This window comes from Danio rerio, chromosome 15 (assembly GCF_052040795.2).
Source record: "Danio rerio strain M-AB ecotype USA chromosome 15, GRCz13ab, whole genome shotgun sequence".
In the NCBI taxonomy this organism is placed as follows: domain Eukaryota; kingdom Metazoa; phylum Chordata; class Actinopteri; order Cypriniformes; family Danionidae; genus Danio; species Danio rerio.
Genome location: NC_141035.1, coordinates 30,728,938 through 30,754,974, shown reverse-complemented (window position 1 = coordinate 30,754,974; position 26,037 = coordinate 30,728,938). Strand labels below are relative to the sequence as shown.

Sequence of the window (26,037 nt, the reverse complement as noted above, 5' to 3'; positions counted from 1 at the left end):
TGTAGCAGATCCCCTCTGAGCGACTCTATTTCATGGCTGCTCTCGCCATAACATGTGTAGCCTGTGAGCACGGCACATATTGTATTTCACACCAGCTTACATACATCCACACACACATACGTTTTTCGGCAATAGGGGTGGAACTTGCTGATATTGAGTAGGCGCTGTGGTTCATCTGCATGGTTCCCTTTTACTGTTTCTGCTTCTCAGACAAACATTATCAACAGCCTTCAGAAACTATTGATGAAGCCTCCAGTGGATGTTTCTAGAACCAGGTTAACCCAGGCTCATTCTGAAAATGCACCGCTCTATACATTTCTGGAGATCATGAAATATGTCCTAGAAGTAACGTTATTTTGCAGTTTTAGTTTTTGCAAATTAACCACAGGCTGATGTGTATACTTTTATTGTTTTCAAACTTCTCTTTAGAGTGCCATTCATGCCTGCTGATCTCGCATAAATCCTCGAGAGGCCGCTGTCGACTGACTAACTGATTAACTGACTGACTGATCGACTGACCTCCTTCCATAAACCTAACCAATAGTGTTTTAAAAAGCTCCTGCCCACCGACTTCCCTAAACCCAACCGACAGTTTTAGAAAGCAACCCAGAAAAAGAAAAGCCCTCACCTGATCTTTACCTTATTTTCAGATTTTACCACATTCTCATGCTGTTATTTACTTGTTTGTTTTACTTTTTGGTTTCTGTTTTTGTCTTACCCGATTTCTAGAATCATCTTTTACCGGACTCGAACCCTATCATTGTGTTCAACTCCTCTCCACCGACGTACATGGCAAGCTAACTGGACAAACTGGTAACAGCAGGAAAGCCGTCCATACGAAGGTAAGCAGTCAGCTGGTAAGCTCGAAAAAGATTGCCCCATAGTGTCTATTTTAAAGACGAAATGCAGCCGTACATACTTTTGGCTACATAATTCATGATCTCTAGAAATGTATATAGGGGTACGTTTTCAGGATAAGTCTTTGTTGTACCAGGCACATGAACTGTCAAACAGTAAAGTGACCATTCAAAGACTCGATAAATCTGTTCTTGTCAAAAATGAGAAAAAAAAATCACAATATATGAACAATAGTCACTGTAATAATAAAAGTCAATCAATCAATCAATCAATCAATCAACCAACCAACCAACCAACCAATCAATTAACCAACCAACCAACCAACCAACCAACCAACCAACCAACCAACCAACCAACCAACCAACCAACCAACCAACCAACCAACCAATCAATCAATCAATCAATCAACCAATCAACTTATATTTATATAGCACCTTTCTACAACCAAATCGATTTACACTAGTAAAAGCAAATTATACAACACAACTAGAAAGCAAACTATGCAAAAATGATACGAGAAATGTCATTAAGATACAGCAAAACATTAAAACAGAGAAAAGTGTCAATGCTGCTATGCATTAGTAGTGGTATTAGTAGCAGAAACTGTTTTTATTATGACTTATGTGTTATGTATCTATTTAGGCAAGGCAAGGCAAGTTTATTTATATAGCACATTTCATACACAGTGGCAATTCAAAGTGCTTTACATAAACAGGAATAAAAAAGACAAGTTTAGGAAAATAAAATGCAGACAATAAAAATTATTAAAAACAGATAAAAACAAATTAAAATGAGTTAAAATAGGTTATAAAAGAATGAAAAAGAAAACGAAAAACATAATAGTGCGATCTGTCGGACGCAGCACAGTGCTCATTCAGTAAAGGCACAGCTAAACAGATGTGTTTTCAGTCTTGATTTGAATGTGCCTAATGTTGGAGCACATCTGATCATTTCTGGAAGCTGATTCCAGCAGCAAGGGGCGTAGTGGCTGAAGGCAGATTCACCCTGCTTAGACTGAACTCTTGGAACTTCTAGTTTATATGATCCTAAAGATCTGAGTGATCTGTTAGGTTTGTATTCAGTGAGCATATCTGTAATGTATTGAGGTCCTTGGCCATTTAGTGATTTATAGACCAGTAATAATACTTTAAAATCTATTCTGAATGTAACTGGCAGCCAGTGTAGAGACCTGAGGACAGGTGTGATGTGCTCTGATTTCCTGCTTCTGGTCAGAATTCTGGCTGCAGCATTCTGGATGAGCTGCAAGTGTCTGACTGTCTTTTTGGGAAGGCCAGTGAGGAGTCCATTACAGTAATCCACCCTGCTGCTGATAAAAGCATGAACAAGTTTCTCTAAATCTTCACTAGAAACAAAGCATCTGATTCTTGCTATGTTTTTGAGATGATAGTATGCTGATTTACTGACTGCTTTGACATGACTGTTGAAACTCAGATCTGACTCCAGCGTCACACCAAGATTCTTGACCTTATTTTTTGTCGTTTGACCTTTAGAGCCTAGGTACGCATTCACCTTGAGAACCTCATCTCTGTTCCCAAACGCAATGACTTCAGTTTTCTCTTTGTTTAACTGAAGAAAGTTTTGGCACATCCAATTTTTAATTTCATCAATACATTGGCAGAGGGTGTCAATGGGGCTGTAGTCATTAGGCAGTAAGGCTAGGTAGATCTGAGTGTCATCAGCATAGCTGTGGTAGGAGATTTGATTCTTTCTCATTATTTGGCTCAGAGGGAGCATGTAAAGGTTGAACAGGAGAGGTGCCAGAATCGAGCCTTGTGGGACTCCACATGTCATGGGTGTCCACCTCGACCTATGATCACCTATACTGACATAGTAACCTCTCCCTTCAAGGTAAGATCTGAACCATTTGAGGACTGTCCCAGACAGCCCAACCCAGTTTTCCAGCCTATCCAGAAGTATGCTGTGATCGACAGTGTCAAATGCAGCACTGAGATCGAGCAATACCAACACTGTTATTTTACCTGAATCTGTGTTTAGACGTATATCATTGATTATCTTTATAAGAGCGCTCTCTGTACTGTGATGTGCTCTGAAACCAGATTGAAAATTGTCTAAACACCCCTTGAAGTTTAAGAACTTGTTAACCTGGTTAAAAACAACTTTTTCAATGATTTTGCCAATGAAAGGGAGATTTGAGATTGGTCTGTAATTGTTCAATAGGGTGTTATCCAGGTTGCTCTTCTTCAAGAGGGGTTTAACAACTGCAGTTTTAAGTGAGTTTGGAAAAATCCCTGAGAGAAGTGAATCATTTACCACTTTTAGAAGATCCATTTCTAAACAGGTAAACACCGTTTTGAAGAATGATGTGGGGAGCGTGTCAAGACTGCAGGTTGATGTTTTTATAATTTGCACCATCTCTTCTAAGATTTTACCGTTAATTTCCATGAAATCAGACATAATGTCTGACTTCTCAAGTTGTGGTTGAGTTTGTTTGATATCGACACAACTTGGCTGATTGGATGAGCTGATTGCCTTTCTGATATTATTGATCTTATCAGTAAAGAAATTAGCAAATTCATTACATTTGCTTACAGAGAGTAGCTCACTGGGAATCCGACTGGGGGGGTTTGTGAGCCTCTCTACTGTTGCAAAGAGTGTGCGAGCATTATTTAAATTGTTGTTTATAAGGTTTGAAAAGAAAGTCTGTCTAGCAGTTTTTAGTTCCACATTAAAAGCCTGAAGACTGTCTTTATAGATATTATAATGGACTACTAGTTTCGTCTTTCTCCACATACGCTCAGCTTTCCTGCATTGTCTTTTCTTCATTTGGACTGCTCTTGAGTTTCTCCAAGGGACTCTCTCTTTGCCAGTTCTCTTCCTAACTTTAACAGGAGCGATGTCATTTATTACATTTTCAATTTTAGAATTAAACAAATCAAGGAGAGAATCAACAGAGTCTGCAGATATACTTGGTGCTAGCGATATGGCCTTCATAAACTGCTCACTAGTGTTCTCATTTATGCACCTCTTTCTGACAGAGACAGATCTGTCTTTAATAGCTGGAGTGATCAATATATCAAAGAAAATACAGAAATGATCAGATAGTGCCACATCCTTAACAACAGTCGATGAAATGTGTAAACCCTTAGTTATAAGTAGATCAAGAGTGTGTCCACGATTGTGTGTGGGTCCTTGAACATGCTGAGTCAGATCAAAAGTGTTAAAAACAGTCATCAGTTCTTTTACAGCATTGATTTCTGGATTATCAATGTGAATATTAAAATCCCCAGCAATACTAAAATAATCATATTCAGATGTTACTATTGATAACAGCTCTGTAAAATCCTCAATAAAAGCTGGAGAATATTTTGGAGGTCTGTAGATAATGATTAGTAAGATGCGTGGAGACCCTTTTAGTGCTATACTCAGATATTCAAAAGACAAATAGTCACCAAATGACACTTGTTTACATTCATACACATCTTTAAACAGGGCAGCGATGCCTCCACCTCTCCTATTAGCTCTGCAAACACTCAAAAAGTCAAAGTTTAAAGGAGCTGCTTCATTCAGAACTGCTGCGCTACAACTGTCATCTAGCCAAGTTTCATTTAAAAGCATAAAATCAAGGCAATTTGTGTTGATAAAATCATTGACTAAAAGTGACTTATTATTGAGTGATCTGATGTTTAGAAGTGCTAACTTAACAGTTTTAGTCGTTTTCACTACAGAAGTCTCAGATATACATTTAATAGACACCAGATTTGAATGATTTGCTATACGGTCTGAAAGAGTCTTTGGTTTTCTGTCACGTAATAAGACACATATCTGCGTAGAGAAAGCTACAGACACACTGGGTTCCTGCTTGTTCTGTAAACATCTGATAAAGACACTGTTACCTAAGCAGGCCCCCGAGACACATCAATGGCAGTTTTTAAGTTCAACAGCTAAAGATGAGGTGTTTTTTGGGACCTGGCGCTGTCGCAAAGACCTGAGGCCTTTCCTAGGTGTAGGGCGAGGTGGGCTTAGAGATGGGCGTGTGGCTTGCTGACTTTTGGTTGCTAACTGGGGGCTAGCAGCAATGGAGTGTGAGAGTTTAGTTCCAGCACACACCAGTTCCTCCATCTTTTTTGAAAAATCCAAGAGAGGCGAGCAAGATGACAATGAGAACGTGTCCGGTGACAGAGGCTGTGGGTCTGGGGTTTCTGGCTGCTGAGATATGTTTACCTGGCTGTTTTCCTGGGGATCATCAAGGAGTGCTGAGACTTGATGCTGTTCTGATGCATCACAGTCTGCCTGTGTTGAGCTCAGTGTGCAGGGTGCAGACGGCAGTTTGTCCGTTATCGGCGGTTGTTGTGGCTGCGTGGTGTTATCTCTGTCCTTGTAGGATGCGTCAGCCACAAGTCCACTCAGGAGCTGATTTGAAGTTCTGTGGTCATCCGGACATTTGCTAGGTGTGTGTGTGTCATTCAGTTCAGTGGCATACACAGCTGATGGATGATGGAGGGAGAAGAGGATGTTGTCTTTCAGCACTTTTGCACCAAGCTTGTTTGGATGAAGGCCGTCTGATGTAAACAGCTGTCTTTGGTTCCAGAAGAGATTGAAGTTGTCGATGAAATTCAGTCTTTTCATGTTACATGTTTTCTGCAGCCATGCATTTAGACCAAGGAGCCTTGAAAACATATTTGTCCCTCTTGCAGGGAGTGGTCCACTGATGAACGGCTGAATTTTCAATCTTTCAACTGTTTCCAAAAGCTTACAGAAATCTCTCTTGAGCAGTTCTGACTGCTCCTTCCGAATATCATTCTTCCCCACATGGATGATAATCCGTTTCGCAGTCTCATGTTTCCTTAATATGTTCTCAAGTTCTTTATTTATATCAGAAACTGTAGCATGAGGAAAGCAGTATGTCATGGTATCTCTGCTCCTAAAATTTTTGATTATTGAGTCTCCAATAATCAATGTTCTTATCTCTGTTGCGATCGGAGCAGAATGCCGCTGTCTAGTCGGCCTTGAGCCTCTGTTCAGAGCAAAGTTAATTGCTGAGTCATGCGATCTCTGTCTAACTGCATTTGGGGAATCTTCACCCATATTACTCAAAACTTCATATCTGTTCTGAAGCTGTATTTGAGTCCGAGCTGTATTTGGGGTAGAGAACGCTAATGCAGCAGCGTATGACCTTCGTGATCTGACCCCACGAGTACTCTTTGGTCTCGCACCTTGTTCATGCCATAGTTCACGCTGATTTTCAACAGTTTCAATCTGTTTTTCTGTTCTCAAAACAGTAGCTGGGGTAGATTTATAGGACTTACCGGCTGAATGCTGTGAGGCTCCACGATGAACCGGTCCTGTGTAATTCGGCAGTTCTGGTTGGATCGCAAGTAACTTTGTTTCAAGAACTGCAATCTTTTGTAAAAGTTTGTGGCAGTTGGTGCAGCAGTGAGATTCCAAATCAATATGATCCAGAGCCATTTTCACAGCCGTGTTTTCCCGTCTCAGGAATGAAAGCAGCTGGTAGCGGGAGGATTGTTTAGACGATAATTCCTCTAAATAAAAGTAAAGTTGTACTCCAGAAAGTTTGTAGATTCGATGTTGATCTTCAAGCTGTTTCGTTTGAGCACTGTGCTGATAGGCTCAAGTTAAAATTAGATTATAAAATAAAAAAGCAGGAGTGCAAGGAGCGGAGCAGTAGGCAAAGACGTCCGAACAGTAGCAAAGCTACTAAAAAAATTATTAAAAATAATTTATTTAATTAAATTATTTCACTTAAACACTTGAACAAAAAGGTAATGGCATTCTGTCTGTCAGTGTGTATATATTATTATTATTATTATTATTATTACTATTATTATTATTATTATTATTATTATTATTATTATTATTATTATAACCTTTATTTTACTAGGAAAGACACATTGAGATTAAAGATCTCTTTTACAAGAGCATCCTGTCCAAGATTAGGCAGTATACATGTCAGATGGGTCTAACAGACAACAAACATCAAACAATTAAGTTTACATGAATCACACATTGACAAACAAACTAGTCAAAACATCTACAAGCCTGTGTGTTATAAATTCCTAATCATTTACACTCTTTTTGAAAGCATTTAGTGAAATAAATTCTTTAAACTGCAACTTTGTTTGATTATTCCATGCAAAAGGTGCTGCATATATCTGTCTCTCTGTGGCCTAATGGTTGTTGACTTGTAATCCAATGGTTGCAGGTTTGATTCCCAGTATTGGCTGGAATTGAAGGTTGGGGTAGTTGGTTTGAAACCCTTCTAAGGTGCCCTTGAGCAAAGCGCTGGAAGCAATGGCTGCCCACTGCTATGTGTGTGTGTGTGTGTGTGTGTGTGTGTGTGTGTGTGTGTGTGTGTGTGTGTGTGTGTGTGTGTGTGTGTGTGTGTGCGTGTGCGTGTGCGTGTGTGTATGCTTTCACTTCTCACCACTCATAATGTGAGCATGCCCTTAGATGGGTCAAATGCAGAGGACCAATTCTGAGTAAAACATGAACAGTACTCACATAAAATATGTCAGTACTCACTTCACTATTGGATTTTTTAGCTGTATAGTGTATTGTAACTATAATAATTACTATAAGATGTTTTTTTTTTATTGTTAAATGTAATCATGTTGACAATCTTGTTACATGTTCATAGTGTTGTATGTGATGTTGATAAAGTGAATATCTAGTAGAATGTTAGACAGCATATTGAATTAACATAATAAATAAACATGAAAATGTTTAGAATTTTTTAAAGCATTTTAAGCATTTATTTAAAAAATAATATGTAAAAAAATATACAAAACTAATTACTTATGTAGTTGAAGTCATACTTATTAGCCCTTCTCTGATTTTCTTTTTTTTTTTTTTCAAATATTTTCCAAATTATTTTTAACAAAGCAAGGTACTTTTTATAGTTTTTTCTATAATATTTTATTTTTTGGAGGAAGTTATTTCATTATTTTATTTATTTAAATAAATAAATAAATAAATAAATAAATAAATAAATAAATAAATAAATAAAATAAAAAGAAACATTTTAAGGTCAATATTATTAGCCCTAGTAATATTGGTTTTCAGTTGTCTACAGAACAAACCATTGTTATACAATGACTTGCCTAATTACCCCAACTTGCCTAATTAACAGAGTTAAGTTTTTAAATATTATTTTTTGCTGAATACTAGTATCTTGGAAAATATCTAGTAAAATGTTATGTACTGTCGTCTTGGCAAAGATAAAAAAAATTTGTTTTTATTTCTGTTAAACAGAAATTGGGGAAAAATATACAGGGGGGCTAATAATACAGGAGGGCTAATTATTCTAACTATGTATATGGTGCATTAACTAATATACATGTACAGTGCTCAGCATATTTAAGTACACCCCATTTTAAAAATATTTTTATCCAATTCTCAGTGAATATGGGTAATATAGGTGCATATGAACAAAACTGATTTTTTAAACATATGTTTATTAAAGTAATATTTTAGTCACAGAGCATATTTGGAAATGGAAAGATAATACATTTAAATTCATGCAAAATATTGAAATTTTTAAAATTTTTATTATTATTATTATTATTTTTACAAACAACAGCATTTCAACAAATTAATTATATTTTTTGTTTCTTTTGATTTTTGATGTTTTTGAAAAAAATATTTTTTATTTTTCCCTAACATATAAATTATTTTGTTACATTAGCTCCACATTTAGCTTCAGTACTGACTAAACTAATGTACAGCTGAAGTGAGAAATATTAGCCCCCCTTTCAATTTATTTCTTTTTTAAATATTTCTCAAATGATGTTTAACAGAACAAGGAAATTTTCAGTATGTCTGATAATATTTTTTCTTCTGGAGAAAGTCTTATTTGTTTTATTTCGGGTAAAATAAAAGCAGTTTTTAATTTTTTTAAAAAACATTTTAAGGTCAAAATAATTAGCCCCTTTAAGCTATATTTTATTTTGATAGTCTAAAGAACAAACCATTGTCATACAATAACTTGCCTAATTACCCTAACCTGCCTAGTTGACCTAATTTACCTAGTTAAGCCTTAAATATCATTTTAAGCTATATAGAAGTATCTTGAACAATATCTAGTAACATTTTATTTAGGCAAAGCAAGTCAAGTTTATTTATATAGCACATTTCATACACAGTGGCAATTCAGAGTGCTTTACATAAACATAAATAAAAGAAACAAGTGTATAAGAAAATGAAAACAAATAATAACAATGATTAAAAACAGATTAAAATGTGTTAAAACCGTTGTCTACAAAACAAACCATTGTTATACAATGACTTGCCTAATTACCCTAACTTGCCCAATTAACCTAGTTAAGCCTTTAAATTGCACTTTGAGCTGAATACTTGTATCTTGGATAATATCTAGTCAAATATTATTTACTGTCATCATGGCAAAGATAAAAGAAATCAGTGATTAGAAATGAGTTATTAACTATTGTGTTTTGAAATGTCTTAAAAAAATCTGTTCTAAAAAAATAAATAGGGGGCTAATAATTCAGGGGGCTAATAATTCTGACTACAACACTATACGCGCAAATATAATATTGTAAAGCATCCTAAAGCAAATATTAATTTAAATAAGCGATTTGTGGAGCGGTGTACTTGTATATGCTGAGCACTGTAAATATATTTATATATATATATATATATATATATATATATATATATATATATATATATATATATATATATATATATATATATATATATTACTATATTTGTTTTATTCTTTATGTTAATAGTAATACAATTTTCAAAAACTTAAATAACTAATTTAATTGATTACGTGTATTAATATGCATTAAACCCTATTCTTACAATATAAGCTCTTCCCAGGTTTTGCTTAAAAACCTAAATAGACATTGATTACCAACAAACATTTTTTAATCAGTCATTTGCGTCTAATGCTGCAAACAGTGTTTCCATCAAACCCATCGCTGTTTTCCTCACTCACTCACTCACTCACTCACTCACTCACTCACTCACTCACTCACTCACTCACTCACTCACTCACTCACTCACTCACTCACTCACTCACTCACTCACTCACTCACTCACTCAACAGCAAGTCTATTAGCACTTGACACACAAAGTGTAAGGATCATTCCAACTATGTCATCGCATTTTGATGACAAGACTGCAGTCCGGTCGGCACTAATGATGCTTTCCTCATTGCCCGCTCCACCGTTGCATTAACAAGAGCTCATGTGGAGGGAAGCGGCCGTGGTGTTTGAGCCCCAAGCCCCTCCTCTCCTCCAGGCCGTTCGCTCTCGTTCGCTGGCGTGATGGAAAGTGACACTGTGATTGTGTGTGGGGCTCCGGCGTGCTCAGATGAGGGTGTCACTTCTGCCTAGTCTGATTGCCACTTTCGCGGTGCTACACGGAGGAGTTAAATTGAGGCAGAAAAGGTCAGAAGCCAGTGGTCATCTGCTCTCTTCTCTCCCAAATTACTTGTCCTCTTGGAGGGGAATGAAAACAGACAGGGCCGGCTTGGCTGCCAAGTGGAGATGATCCAGGAGCGGCCGGAGAGGAATGCAAACGAGTGGCTGTTTTGGGGAAGGAGAGAGAGATAGAATGACAGGCTCAGGAGTAACAGAGGGAAAGAGATAGAGAGAGAGAGAGGTTGGTGGCTGCACTGCGACGGAGCAGGATAAAGGGCACCTGTGAAGGTCAGGCTGAGCTGAATGGAGGTGTGGATGGTTGTGACTGGAGAGTGAAGAGAATCTGTCATAACCTCCTCTTGAAATGACTGGATGCAGTGGGCTGGTGATTAGCTTCTCTTTTCAGCACCCTGGACAGCGACACAAGTCCAAGTGTGGATATTCTGATCCTAATAGAGTCTTGTATGTTTTATACGTTAGTGCATTTTGGTTGAGTGTTTGGGTGATTTTTACATGCAGAAATTGATAGGCATTAACAAAAAAGGCTAATGGCACATAACATAAGCAAAAAAAAAACTATGTTGAGAATTGTATTTATTAGCCATTTATTTGATTTATTACTCATTACATTCTACATTTTCTTGCTTTAAAAAAGCAAGCCTTTAACCTTTTGTGGGTGCATCGTCCAATACAGTATCTACGTATTGTTTATGTACAGTATTTATGTAATTTTTTCCCTAATTTTTGCTGCTGTAGTCATGAATGATTGTTTTTTCTTATTTATTTGGTTATATATTAATTATTTTTAAAGAAAATTTACATTTTTAGTAAAAACCATTGCTTATATTCTAACATTCAAAGGCTAGGTAAGATTCTGTAAAGTTTAATTATTTTTTATTATTATTTTATTTTTTACTGAAACCTGATGACATTTTACCTTTTAAAATATATAGATTTATGTTCAGTAAATGTCATTGTTTTTACAGATAAAAATCAGTGTAACACTTTTAGCAGTGTAAAAGTTTGGTAACACTTTAATGTTAGTTAATGAATTTACTAACATGAACAAACAATGAGCAATACATTCATTACAGTATTTGTTCATGTTAGTTAACGTTAGTTTATGAAAATACGATTGTTCATTGTTAGTTCATGTTAACTCAGGGTGCATTAATTAATTTAAACAAGCATGAATTTGGATGCTACTAATACATTAGTAAACGTTGAACGATGATTAATAATTGCTGTACAAGTATTGTTCATTATTAGTTCATGTTAGTAAATACATTAACTAATAAAACCTTATTTTAAAGTGTGACTTAAAGTTTTTGTATTTTTAAAAAGAAATTAAATTAAAAAAATGTGCAATAAAAGTATTAGGCTTTCACAAAATAAAAAAATCACTTTAAAATAATGTATTATCTGTAAAATTCATACATACATACATGCATACATACATACATAAATGCATACATACTGTATATATATATATATATATATATATATATATATATATATATATATATATATATATATATATATATATATATTTGTAATTATGTTCATATCTATCTGCACATTCCTGATTATTATTAGCAACCTGTTGTACTGTTTATTCATCTATTGTTAATCTCTGTTCATAGTTTATACAATCTGTATATAATATTCATAGTACATCCATCTATAATATTACCAATAGTTTTTTTAGATTTGCACTTTATAACTTACCTATTACCCATACCTATATCCTGCTCTTGCTACTAGTGCACTCCTGGTTTGTCATAAACTGCATTTTGTTGTTTGCATGTGTATGTGTAATGACGATAAAGTTGAATCTAATCTAATCTAATCTAATCTAATCTAATCTAATCTAATCTAATCAAAAACTGTTTATTTTTAATTTACCTAAATTCATATTTTCATATTATATTTCTCATATTCATAGTAATATTTTCTACTTCAGTTTTTTGTACAAATATTGCAATTACTTAATAGTGTGCTTATTTATTTAGGTAAGTGTTAGCAATATTTTAGTACAGTTCTCTCTACTGTCAAAAAAATAAATAATAAAAAAATATATATAAGCTCATATAAGTTTGCAGTAAAGATGAAATAAAAATATGTTGTTTTTAAACAAACGGTATGTTTATCACTATATCTAAATGTGTTTATGTACAAATAATAGCCTAATATTAACAAAGGCCAATTGTAACTGAAAAACATAAGATTTGGCCTTTTAATTGGCCTTATATGTTAGTTGCCAATTTTTTAAAAGTCCATTGTCAGTAGCTGACCGCCCTTATCTCATTTTGGGTGTGTGTCAATTCTTTTGCCTTGCGCTCAAAAAATGCTCTGGGTTTGTCATGGTATTGGGATGAGTCATCTGCAAATGTCTTATTAATTTTTACGGCCTCATGCATTCGTTTGCAAGAACTCTAGTGCAAATAATACACTGTGGCTGAGTCAGGGCATATTTGGTACGAGAATATGGAATAAAACCATAGTTCAGGTAATTATCTTTAACTCATCATGTTTCCAGTATTACTAGCGCTGCGACCCAAAATGTAAAGAGCTTTCTCACCTGGGTCCGGTATGCTATGGTCATTAGTATTAGCTGCTGAATGCGAATCAGTGAGACTTGATCATTTTGTAGAGGACGAATTACAAATTTTTCATTTTATTTTATTTTTTTGGTTAGCCAGTGGATGAAATGAACTAAGGCAACATAATCGTTCTCATACTTTTCCACTGATCGTTCTTCTACTTTTCCACTTTTTTTTTTAAAATATGATGTGCCCCCCCATAGAGCTTGCTGAGGCCCCTTTATTGACCGGGCGCTCTCCCCACTCCCCCCTTGATGGGAACCTCTGACAAGCATTACATTCTATCGCACTCTCCTGCATATTAGTAGTCTCACTTTATATCCTGTAGAACTTAAAGAAAATTTGTTTAAAATGTAACTGAACCCAAAAATGTAAACATTAGTGTATTTTGTGAAGATAAATATAATTATTAGGAAACTTTAGGAAAAATCTCCTTCTCAGAAACAAACAAAACAAACCAGAATTAAACATTTTTAAAGGTATTTTTGTGTGATTTATTTATTTACTTATTTAATTATTTAATGTTTAATTAAATGGAACCATTAATTATATTAAAAAAGTCGTTTTGCAGCCCTTTTTTTAAGGAAGTTTGTGACTCATTAGTGCGCTCTGTCCATTGCTCTAGTGGCCATCCATTCCTTGAGGTGAGCCATCAGGACGATGCGCAATTAAACCAAAAGCAACCCTCCTGTGATCCAACACATGGCAATTAACCTGCTAATACACTGCACTGTCTCCACCGCCAGCCCTGGGACAGAGGAAAACCTGAGGATTTGACAAAATACACAATTGCTGCCAGTTTAAGTAAGTGGATTTATATGTGTTTCCCAGAAAGAAAAATAAAAACGACCTAAAAACCTTTCTGGAATATTTTTCACAATCACACTTCCCACAAACCTCAAGCAATTCAGCTCAAGTCTTGGAGTTGCGATAAAGATAGCAGATAGACCATCATGCACCTGTGGTCTCAGCAGACCAGCCTGAATCTCCTGCAGAAATAAAACAGCGCAGAGTGAATTTCCTCCAAGTCTCGGAGGACAAGCGAGAGCGGCGTGTCTTTAGATCTTTAAATCAAAACATTAAATTGCATTGGTGGACAACACAACATGACATGCCAGTAAAACAGCCGGCGAAACAGACAGTCTCCAGCAGTGAATAGTAGAGATTTAATTACTCCAAGCATAAATTTTTATTAAGCAGAATCTGACCTTGGATTCTTTGCATTGAATTGATAACCCAGATCTGTTGGTGAATATATGTTTGTGTGTATGTGTGTGTAGAAGGCGAACAGGCCAAGCAAACGGGCACTGCTGCATTCATGTGTGTGTGTGTCTTTGTACACCAGTATGTTTGTGTGGTCTCTAAAGCGACGAGATGGAGAATAAATATTTACCATCTGTGTTGCTCCCCCCTCCTCGGCAGATTCCAGCGTGTTTTATCGGCTCTGGAGTTCAGCCATGGGCTTTTTTAATTTTCTGCTTTTGTGTTTTTAGCCGAGATTGACAGGCCGCTCGCTCCCTGGAGCATTGTTCTATTAATCTGTTTAATATGCTACAGAAACACTTGAGCGCTGGAACAGGCAGCCTGGTAATGGAATCGCAGCAGGTAAAGCAGACTTGCCCATCCGATGGCGGCGCAGGGCATCGTCCATATTACGGCACGGTTGTGTGCAGGCGTGGCACGGTTCCGGGCATCAAAGGGGGTGTGCCACCCACCCCCCGCAGTGACCCTCTGCAGAGACAGACAGACGGACAGATGGAGCAAACTGAGGGGGCCCGTCCCGGAAAAACCACCACCTTCTAAAAAGACCCTTTTAATGCATCGCGTCCTGTCGCCTCTCAGCTCTGGGACGACAAGTCTTTTTTTCTCTTTGTTCAGCTCTAGCTATAATGACCCACTTTTAGCTATGAGGAATATGGCGTGTTTCCGGGGCCATCTAGCTGGTATTGCATATTAAACAAACTGCAAATTGGATTTAGCGTTATGTTGATGAGTCTGCGAGTGCCGGATCGTGCAACAAAAATTCCCAAACTTCACAGTTGTATGGTCCACCCACGCAGGCCATTATGTATCGTGGCCTCGGGATATGAACTTATCGTCTGGAATAAAGTTTTTAAACAACAAATTGGTTATTTGCAAAGCTCTACACAGCCCACATAATTGTGTGTTTGGTAAATATTTTGGTTAATTTTTCTGCTGTATTTCCGCTACCACTACTGCAATTAATAATAATAATAGTAAATGACTTTTATTGTAGTTGTTTTTTATTTTTTAGGCCATCAAGCTGTTATTGCATATTAACCAAACTGCAAATTGGATTTAATGTTATGTTGATGAGTCTGCAAGTGCTGGATTGCACATCAAAAATTCCCAAACTTCACAGTTGTGTCCATCCACACAGGCCATGTAACGTGGCCCCAGGATAGGAATTATAGGATTAAGTTTTTAAACATATTGGTCATTTGCAAACAGCCCACAGTCATTGTGTGCATGTTTGGTAAATATTTTGGTTAATATTTGTGCTGTTATTCGCTACTATACTGCAAATAATAATAATAATAATAATAATAATAATAATAATAGTAAATGACTATGATTGTTGTTGTTTTTATTTATTAATCTATAATTGCACCTTTCTAGAACCTTACATAACTAGTAATAATAATAACAATGATAATAACAATAATAATTATTATTATTATTATTATGTATATTTTCACAGTTGTTGCCGTTATTATTGCTTTATAACTTTTCTACAACCCAACATTTTTTCTAATATTAATGACAGTAGTATTTTCCCTTGAACTCGAGTTCAGTTTTACCAAAAGAAAGAATTCATATCTATTTACACATCAACATCTATTTTTTTTTATTTTCTATGTATTTATATTCATATATATTTACTTTTTTCTGTTAGTCTAATCTGAAGTTTTGCCATTCCTGCTTTCAGACTTTCAGACTTTCAGACTTTACTTTTTGAAACTTGTTAACAGTCGCTGTGCCTAGTTCTTCACAAATCAAAGTGTTTAGCATGTTACCATCTGAAAATGTGTCAATTCCTTTCTAAAATCGGCACTGCAATGCATTTCCATCTAGACCTTTCCTATTTCCTAGCACCATAACAAACTAGGCTAGTCAAGTCAAGTCTATCAGGGGCCAAGGATTGTAATGAGCTTTTGTATTTTCATGTCACATTCCATCGTAACAACGAAAGCCTGACATTGAAAACTATTACAGGACTCGATACGTCCCTCAAATCATTAACAGGAGGCCCCTGATATCAGAAAACCTCCTTTCAGTGCCAAGCTCAGATTAAAACCACTCATACCCCTGTGAGCCCGGGCGCTATGATTGATACAGAGCTGATGAAATTAATTTAATACCGCTGTCTTTAACCTAGCCTCCAAATTTTAATCAGGTAATCAGAACTCGGACTCATCTTTAATCCCGTCTTCCATCTCCTTAAATGCGGCGGACTTTGTTTTTGAGCCCCGTCTCCAGGGAGCAGACGGAAGCGCCGCTGTGTATTTTGACAGTATTTGTCAGGCCGCTCAGTTAATATGTCAAGCCGTATCTCCCCCCCTAACTGAATGTGTATCGGTGGAATAAGGAGTGAGCCAAGACGAAATGAACCTCTAATGAAATGAGATCCCGGGGAAGCCGGAGCAGTGTGAAGTGCGGGCCTCAGATCAAAGAGAGCCACTGGTAATTAGAATACATGCTGAAGAGGAAGCCGGTGAGGAAAATCAGCATTTTGCTGGAAAATTACCTGTTGAGCTGTTAAATAAATTAGAACTGTCTGGGGAGTGGCGGCCCCGGCTTCACGAAGCCAGACATTGGGAGCCGCGCTCATTTCCCCGAGGCGATGCTCTATTCGCAAATATCTATTGCTCTCCCTGGATCTAATCTGAAGTTTTGTCACTTCTGCCTCGAGCTGAAGTTTTAAACTTTTCTTTCTTGAAGCTCTTTTGCAGTGATTATTTCTTCGGTAATGGTGGGTAAGAATGTCAATTACATGTCTCGTCTTTGAAGCTGAATAGTGTTCAAAGAGCGCAGATTGAGAATCTGATTCAATCGATTTGTTATAAAATGCTGATTTATTCAGGAGCAAAACAGGTCACATTATTGCAACTTTGTAACTTCAACATTATATTTTATTATATTTTATTAATAAAAGCAGTTTGTATATTTATTTGAGTCATTGAATCGTTCATTTTATCAGTTTGCTCAACAAACTCAAAGAAATTAATTGAGTCAATATTATAATTAGTAAGTCATTGAATCCTTTATTCTGACAGTTTCCGGAATTAATGAGTCAGTATGTTTGTTAGAGAATCACTGAATCCTTCAATCTGTCAGTCTTTTTAGTTATGATTTGTGATTTAATGATTTGAATAGTGTTCAAAGAGCGTAGACTCAACTGATTTGTTATAAAAATGCTGATTCATTCTGGAGTAAAACTAGTCACATTAACACAACTTCATCATGTGTTTTATTAGTTTATTTAAAAACCCTGTTTCAGGAATAAAAAGAGTCTGTATATTTATGTGAATTGTTGAATCGTTCATTCTATCAGTTTAAAATTAAAAAACTCAAAGGAATTATTTAACTTCAAGTCATTGTTATAATTAGTAAGTCATTGAATCCTTTATTCTGACAGTTTGTTCAGAATTAAATAACAGGATCAGGCATTAAATGAGTCAGTATGTCTGTTAGAGAATCACTGAATCCTTCATTCTGTCAGTCTTTTTAATTATGATTTGTGAAAATTTTAATAGTGTTCAAAGAGCGTAGATTGGGAATCTGATTCAACCGATTTGTTATAAAATGCTGATTCATTCAGGAGTAAAACTAATTACATCTTAAATTACAAATTAAATTATAAATTAAATACAACTTTGTAACTTCATCGTGCATTTTATTAGTTTAGATTCATTACTCTATTAGTAGAGTCATGAAATCATTTATTTTATCAGTTTGCTTAAAAAACATAGTTAATTAAGTCACTGCTATAATTAGTTAGTCATTGAAAACTTTATTCTGGCAGTTTGTTAAAAAAATGTTGTAATTAAATGAGTCAGTTTGTGTATTAGAGAATCATTGAATCCTCTCTAGTATCTGACATGCTACGCCCCCCTTAGGACACTTCACATTTGATGGGCTTGAGCTCAATCACTCTCAGTGACAGAGTGGCGGTGAACTAAAGGGGAGGAGCTACTTCTGTTATGTCCCGCCTTCTCATTGTGTTGAGATTACATCAAACGATAATTAAAAATGCACATTTCAAAGCACTTAATAAGACATTAAGACTAACAATATGTGCTGGCAAAATAAACATTATAATTTTTGATTTCATGCGGACATTAAGATAACAACACATAGCATCAAACATATCAAAAACGAACTAAACATACATTTATACCGGAAATTATAGAGTCCATATATTCCTGTGTTTTCCCAGGACTCCAATGTTGCAGTATTGGTGGAAAATGGCTGCTAGCGATGAATTGACTTGTGCCTGCCTCCTGGGCTCTGTGCTGTCTGCTGTTGTGGGCTGAGCGACACGGTAAATGTCACTGATCGTCAAGCGCTTGTGCAATGGCTGCCCTTGCCAGAGAAAGTGCCGAGGTGGCAGATCCCGCCTTTGATTTAGACACTAAAGGCAGCAGAACAGCAAAAGCACTGAAGCATGAAGGTAAATTCTCATAATTCACAGCTGAAAGGTTAGCCAGTGGCTGCCTCCTCCTCGGTGTGGGTAACTAACAAATGTCACCTGATTGAAATAAGTACACCTGCCTATAGGGCTTTGGTGCCTTTACTTTGAAACTGATATTTATTTACAGCATATTTTTTTTAGTGGGTGGATTAAATTTAGGCTTAAGCTAGAGGGATGCTTACTGAGAGAGTCTTTTTAGCACACTAGCTAAGGGGTTTTGTCACAGGAAGCAATAACACCATGTTAATGCGGTGCTTTTGGATTTATATACACACATATACAAAGCACATCATGTCCTCATTTTTGTTTGAGTTTTTTCTGATGAAAGCCAAATATTAAATGTCATAGATGCATATTTCATAAGAAATCTATCATTTTCTGAAGGGGGTTCAAATTGTCATTTCCGGTTGAGATATGGAGTCAAATTACACTAACAAATATGTTAAATAATAGTTGTGTGACTGTTTTGACTGTTTCTCAAGATTCACATGGGTTTTTAAGCTTTTTTTTTTTGTTGCTTTTGAATTGTATAATGAGACCTTGACCTCTGCTCAGAAAATGTTTGATGTTGGAGATTTAACCTTACAATATTTTAACAGTGACGTTCAACTAAAGAACGTTTAATGAAACCGGTATTTGTCTGGAAAGACAGATGTAGACTGGTTTACGTTTTAAGCTTGCTTATGTAGTTCACATGCCTGTTTCAAACAGTGACTTTTTATTTGGTGACTTTCTCATGACTGGATCATTTGGCCAGATCATTTGAATCAGTGAGTCATTAACTGGAGAATTAGTCTGACCAGATCATTTGAATCAGTGAGTCATTAATTGGAGAGTTCTCTGAACATATTATTTAAATCAGTAAGTCAATGCCTGGAGACTCACTCTGACCAGATGATTTGAATCAGTGAGTCGTTTACTTTAGACTCACTTTGTCAAGGTCATTTGAATCAATAAGTCATTATCCGGCGAGTCACTCTGAACATATTATTTGAATCAGTAAGTCGTTAACTGGAGACTCACTCTGACCAGATCATTTGAATCAGTGAGTCGTTAACTTGAGACTTACTTTGTCCAGGTCATTTAAATCAATAAGTCATTATCCAGAGAATCACTTTGAACACATCATTTAAATCATTGAATCATTAATTGGAGATTTCTCCTAACATATTATTTAAATCAGTAAGTCAATACCTGGAGACTTACTTTAACCAGATCATTTGAATCAATGAGTCATTAACTAAAGATTCACTAAGACCAGATCATTTGAATCAGTGAGTTATTTACTGGAGACTCACTTTGTCCAGGTTATTTGAATCAGTGAGTCAGTATCTGGAGAGTGACTCTGAACATATCATTTGAATCAGTAGGTTGTTAACTTAGACTCATCTTGACCAGATCATCTGAATCTGTGTGTCGTTAACTGGAGACTCACTTTGTCCAGGTCATTTGAATCAGTAAGGCATTATCCGTAGAGTCACTCTGAACATATCATTTGAATCAGTAAGTCATTAACTAGAGACTCATTTTGACCGGATCATTTAAATTAGTGTGTCATTAATAATGGCTAATTAATAATAGACTACCTCTAGTAATGGGTAAATAATAACAGACTGCCTCTAGTAATGGGTAAATCATAATAGACTATCTTTAGTAATGGCTAATTAATAATAGACTACATAGTAACGGCTAAATATTAATAGACTATCTTTAGTAATGGCTAAATAGGCTGGCTTTATCATAAACTGGATCATACCATAAAGAGGACAGTTGGCCCTTACAAAAAATATTTTTTTATGGCTGTTAAACACCTTTAGATGTTGCTCTGATCATTTCAGTAAATATGTAGATTTGAATGAGCTGTGGTGTCAATAAGAGCTAAGTGCTGGTTTTGTTTCATGATAATGGGGGAGTCAAGGGTTAATTATTGTTATTGAGGGAAACGGGCTACAGTTAAACATTTCTCATTAGTACTCATTTATTTAAAGGATATTTCTCATTTATGTTTGAGATTGGCTCATCTCCCTTTGCTGCATGATATCTGAAGTTATCCACCTTTTTCCCCTATTGTGCAAAATACACTTTTATAAGTGGTTTAAACACAGTTGTGTGGCAACAATATGTGAATATAGCCAGGATCTAATGGTCAGAATTTATTCATTCTATCTTTTGTAATCACACTTCATATCGTTTGCATAAACACTGTGATTCTCCCATTGTACGTGTCATCAAAGGGGGAGAAAGCCCTGCTTATTAGTGATTTCTCATGAGCATAAACAGCCCTGAGTGTGAAGCAGCCATCTGCCATTATAGTTTTCACCTGCTGATGATAATGTCAGCGACTAAGCGGATTATAAATATGGAGTTTTAGGATGAACTTTAGTCTCCATGGACTGCGTACTTCACAGAGATAACTTTAGACCTGTTTTGAATCTGCCGCTATAGTGATGCACAGGCATTTGAAGCTCCATCGCTTTTTGAAAAGAGCACAGTCTTATTTCAATTTAAAGCAACAGTCACCAAAAATGCCACAATGTGGATTAATGCCTAATTGGGGCAGTTTCAAGTAATCAAAATATTTATGCAGTATTTTGAGCGGAAACTACAACTTCTAAAGACTTATTTAAAAGAGTATCTATGATAAAAAAAAAATTATCTTTTGTAAGCTGTTTGGACAGAACTGTGTGTAGGTATTGTGTGTCCACAGTCATATTGGAGTGATATAAAGACAACAAGTTTTTTTTTTTTATTTCCTGACGTTAAAATAGGATCCAAATCATTTCCATTTTGAGGCTGATCTCATTGTAATCGAGTGCTGTTTCCCCCCCCCTCCAAATTGATTGACAGGCGTAAATTAACATGTCTCAGTAGTAACGCCCCATTCAAACGGGGCTTCAGCGTCAACACTTGACTGAAGGCGTGTCTGAAGTTGGGGCTACCGCGATCGTCATAGCAGTTTCAGCCAATAAAATTCAGTCAGCAATAGGGCACTGTCTAGCTGGTGTATTTGCATACAGCAATCTTATTGGCTGACGCTTCCGTCGGCGTTTGAAAAGTTGAGCTAGTCCTAACTTATGCAGCAAGCAATGCCTCTGAAGCTGCGCCGAAGGATCCACAATGCAGTTTGGCAATGCCTGACTTCACCCATTCAAAGTGAATAGCAAGCGTTGACGCTGACGCCCGGTGTGAATAGGGCGTAAGACATATAATCATATCAACATGACAGGACCTGCACAAAGCAACTGAGATTAAAAGATCTGTTCAGCTCGCTGTGACCATCAGTCATCATTAAAAGTTGTACAGTGCATGTTTGTAATAAAACCGTCTTTATCATCACAGCCGCTTGTCACTGCAATTATAAAAGAAGACACTTTGATTCTAATTTGTGGACGTTAAATCAGGTTTATTTTGTACAATGGTTATCTATATAATAGGTAGTAGTAGGCCTCTTTCAGTCAGTGTTGACCATAGATGACGTGTCCTAATTCTTATCTAGACAGCGTCGTTGGTTTTCTGAAGAGGCAAATACAGGAGAGGCATTCTTTACTGCAGAAGTCGCCTCGATAGGTGGCTCCTTGGCTGTCATTGTTCCACAACTTTCTGTGAACTTGCTTGTCCTCCTCCTCTCTTGTCTTGCATAGGTGGTCCATGTCTCACTCCCGTACAGCAGAGTGCTGATGACGCAGGTGTTGTACACTGCCATCTTTGTTGCGGTTGTCAGCCTATGGTTTGTCCACACTTGGGTTGTCAGGTAGGCTAGAATAGAGGCTGCCCTCTCGATCTTCTTGTGGAGCTTAGCATGCAGGGTGAGGTTATCGGTGATGGTGGAACCCAAGTACGTGAACTGGTGGACTTAGTGCTTCTTGGGTGTTTGTGGTGACTGCAGTGCCATCAGCAAATAGCATGTCTCTGACCAGCATCTCACGTACCTTTGTCTTGGCTTTGAGGCAAGAGAGATTAAATAGCTTGCCATCCGACCTGGTGCGGAGGTAGATTCTTTCCATTGCTGTACCAAGGCATGCCTTAGGAGCAGGGCAAAGAAGATGCCGAACGATGTGGGGGCAAGAACGCAGCCTTGCTTGACACCACTGTTGATGCTGAAAGGCTCAGAACAACTGCCATTTAACTGCACTGCTCCCTTCATATCTATGAGGAAAGATTCAATCAAACTCTGCAGTTCTGGGGATGATTTTAAAATATCTGTCTCTGCTGACCAGGTAGAAGGCTTTAGTGAGGTCAATAAAGGAGATGTACCTGTATAGGGGCATCTGCTGTTCTCTACACTTCTTTTTAGAGTTGTCAGAGGGAGAAAATCTTGTCTGTGGTTGATCGTTCGGCACAGAAATTACACCGTGACTCCGGGTACATTCGGCCTGCAAAAACAGTGCTAAGTTAAGCGTGCACGATGTGTGTGTTTCTGCTGTGAGTGTGTGTGTGAACTCTGTAAAGTCATCGTGTGGGACTCATCGTTCTCATAAAACTCATCAACTCCACACCAAATACATCAAATAATCATTGGGAAAGTTCTTACTGTTGTATTTCTCATCACTGTGGTATTACTTATTTTCTTCAAATGTTATGTGAGATCTGCTTACTTCATGTTTGTCACTGTGCTGTTTATTTGACGCAGCTGAGGCGGAGATTGAGGCACACTGTAAAAAGCATGTGAGAACGGTGGGAGGGGAGAACTTGCATTAAAGGCACAGGCAACAAAAACAGCTACATTGTGTTCAGAGCAAAAAATCCCAAATTTTTATAAAAAGGTATAATAAATAATCTGATGGGTGTTTTGAGCTGAAACTTTAACTCACCTTTAACTTCCAGGTTTGGAAATTCCTATTAATTAGAGCTGAAATTATTAATAATCTATTTATCCTTATACAGTTGAAGTTATTAGCCCCTCTGAATTATTAGCCACCAGTTTCTTTTTTTCCCCAATTTCTGTTTAACGGAGAGAAGATTTTAACACATTTCTAAACATAATAGTTTTAGTAACTCATCTCTAATAATTTATTTTGTCTTTGCAATGATGACAATAAATAATATTTGACCAGTTATTTTTCAGGACACTTCTATACAGCTCCAGAAGAAAAGATATCAGACAGATAGATATCAGATATACTGTTATAATTCCAGAAAAGCAATCATGAGGCGTATGAAAGGGTGTATAGCTCAGTGTTGTGAGTGTGTAGTGGTTGGACTGGGGCTTTGGAGAAGCCGGCTGTCAGTGGCGGGTGTTGGACTGCTGTTCTGACATGGCTGTTGGTATATTTACAGCAGTGCCGGGGCCAAGCCTTCATCAATCTCAGGGTGAAGAGAGGGGGCTGTTTTCTCCACTACCTGCTCTCCATCTCAGCTGCTGACCTGCAAATGTGCCTCTGAAAGCTCAACCCCCACAGACTCAAGGGAAAGCTGGCCAGCTCTGGATGAAAGTGGAGCATTTGAAGTATCAAACTGACCAGCTTTTTCCCAGGCTGGCATATGATGTGCCGTTTTTTCATTTCAAATTAAGCGCAATTGCTTGGCGCTCGCTGTTGAGCAACTGTGTGCATGCTGGGGTGTCTGTCTAGTTATGAATTTTCCATTGCACCATATTATTCACAACAGTAATGTGGTAGTTTGCAGTACCCATGTGTTCTTCTGTTGAAGCAAACAATGACAAAGATTAGATTAGGTAAGCATTGAAGAGACTTTAGGTAAATGTATTGAGTACATTTTCACGGACGCCAATTTGAATATCATTAAGACAGTACTCTTATTAAGAGTTGACCATGTAAACAGCAATTTTTCAATCCGACTAAAGTCATAATTGGACAAAACAGAAATTGAATTAAGACGTGGAGTATGCCGAATTTAGTTCTGACTTTCTCAAAACACATGCAAATAGCATGGAAACACCGGAAATCCTGATTACACCATTCAGTTGTCTTTTGTATATTTTTAGCCTAAATAAACATAACCTAAGTCAGAGGTTTTCAACCTTTTAGGACCCCCCCTGCTAATGCGTGGTTTGATTCCTGACACGACTAACCGTAAATCATCTTCCAGTGTCAATAAGTGTGAGCCAAAGTCTACTTGCTTTTGATGTACCTGCATAAAGAAAATGCTGCTTCTCAAAGTCAAGTTCGCAGAGCCCTGAAGGTGTGGTTAAGTTGAACATCGAGCATGTTTACATGGACACCAATACTCTGATTTTAATATGATTAGACAATAATCTGATTAAGAGTCTTCCACCAGTCCTTACTTCATTTTCGCGCCCAATGCCAGTTTGTCACTGGGGCATGAATGAAATGTTCATGAGACAAAGTGAAACTGCTGAGCAATTCACCGTCATTCCTTTAAAAAGTATCCGGTCCATTTTATTTGTATATATTTAACTCGAACGCATTAACTTTAAAGGTGCCTGATAGTTCGCTGTGGAAGTAACGTTGATCAGATTCCCTCTAGAGAACGCTTAAAAATCATAGTTTACTCAAGTGCATGCCTCAAATTCTCAAGCCCCCCTTAATAGGTGTTAGCGCCCCCCTGGTCGAAAACCGCTGACCTAAATAACGGCTCACGTTTGTAATTACTAATAAGTATATAATCCCTAATTACTACTTATTAAAATATTAAAAAATACAACAGTGTTCATATATGAATTATTACTTGTTTTTATTGTGACATTTAACACTAATTATTAAAATACAATAATATATTTGTTGCCATTTTTGCCTCATTCACTGGTTTTGTTCTGATCTTGATACCGCATTCATCCGTTAATGTCTGTTACTTATAACAAAAAAATACTAATAGCCAGCTTACACTAAGCTGCTGGACATATTTAGCAATAAAATGTGCAAAAATCCATTCTCTAAATCAAAAGTTTGTCAAAAAGATGAACAATTACTTATTGAAGCATGAACAAAATTTACTTAATATAATGTCCTCACTAACTCACTCACACGCAAACAAACAAGTCGGCATTAAAGATGGAGGCAGTGTTGTGCACACGCAGGGCCAGTGAGGTGAGAGGTTCAGCCCTTGATTGGTGGCACGATCCACAGCCAGCCGCTGCTGCCCCAGGCCAGCTAAATCCTGCCAGGCTGACAGAAAATTACAGCAGGGACCTGGAACAGCCCTGACTCCCCACAGGCCTCACTGTGTTCGCCAGCTCTGCCTCTGCAGCCTGGGTGAACCAAGACACAAACGCACACACATACACACAGTCACATATAGCCACTTCATAAATGTGTGATACCCACGGCTTCATGCCTCATGGTATACAAACAAACAACGGCAGGCAAACTCTCTGACATCATGCAGTGAACCGACACAGTCCAACATCTGTGATACTGAGACTCATAGCCTGCTCTCAGGAGATGCCCACTAAAGAAAGATAGTTAGAAGGCAATGTTGTTATTTGTTTATTTTTTTTTTATTTTTTTTGTGTATTCAGGGTAACTGTGGATTGAGCACTATTTAGCTCTAA

At 37.0% G+C, this 26,037-nt stretch overlaps 1 protein-coding gene across 15 annotated transcripts in view; it reads left to right on the top strand.

Annotated features, from left to right (window-relative positions):
• dhrs13a.3 (dehydrogenase/reductase (SDR family) member 13a, duplicate 3) overlaps positions 1-26,037 on the top strand; it is a 130,073-nt gene that overhangs the window by 60,532 nt on the left and 43,504 nt on the right. For 2 of the 15 annotated variants that reach the window (XR_015508544.1, XR_015508549.2), the window contains exons 6-8: positions 730-842; positions 13,476-13,654; positions 18,312-18,545. The gene's annotated coding sequence lies outside the window, so the exon portion shown is untranslated. Of the gene's footprint in view, positions 1-729; positions 6,558-13,475; positions 13,655-14,407; positions 15,095-18,311; positions 19,216-23,843; positions 25,343-26,037 lie in introns of those variants that run through there. The other 13 variants (XR_015508558.1, XR_015508557.1, XR_015508554.1 and 10 more) reach the window with 11 other exon arrangements.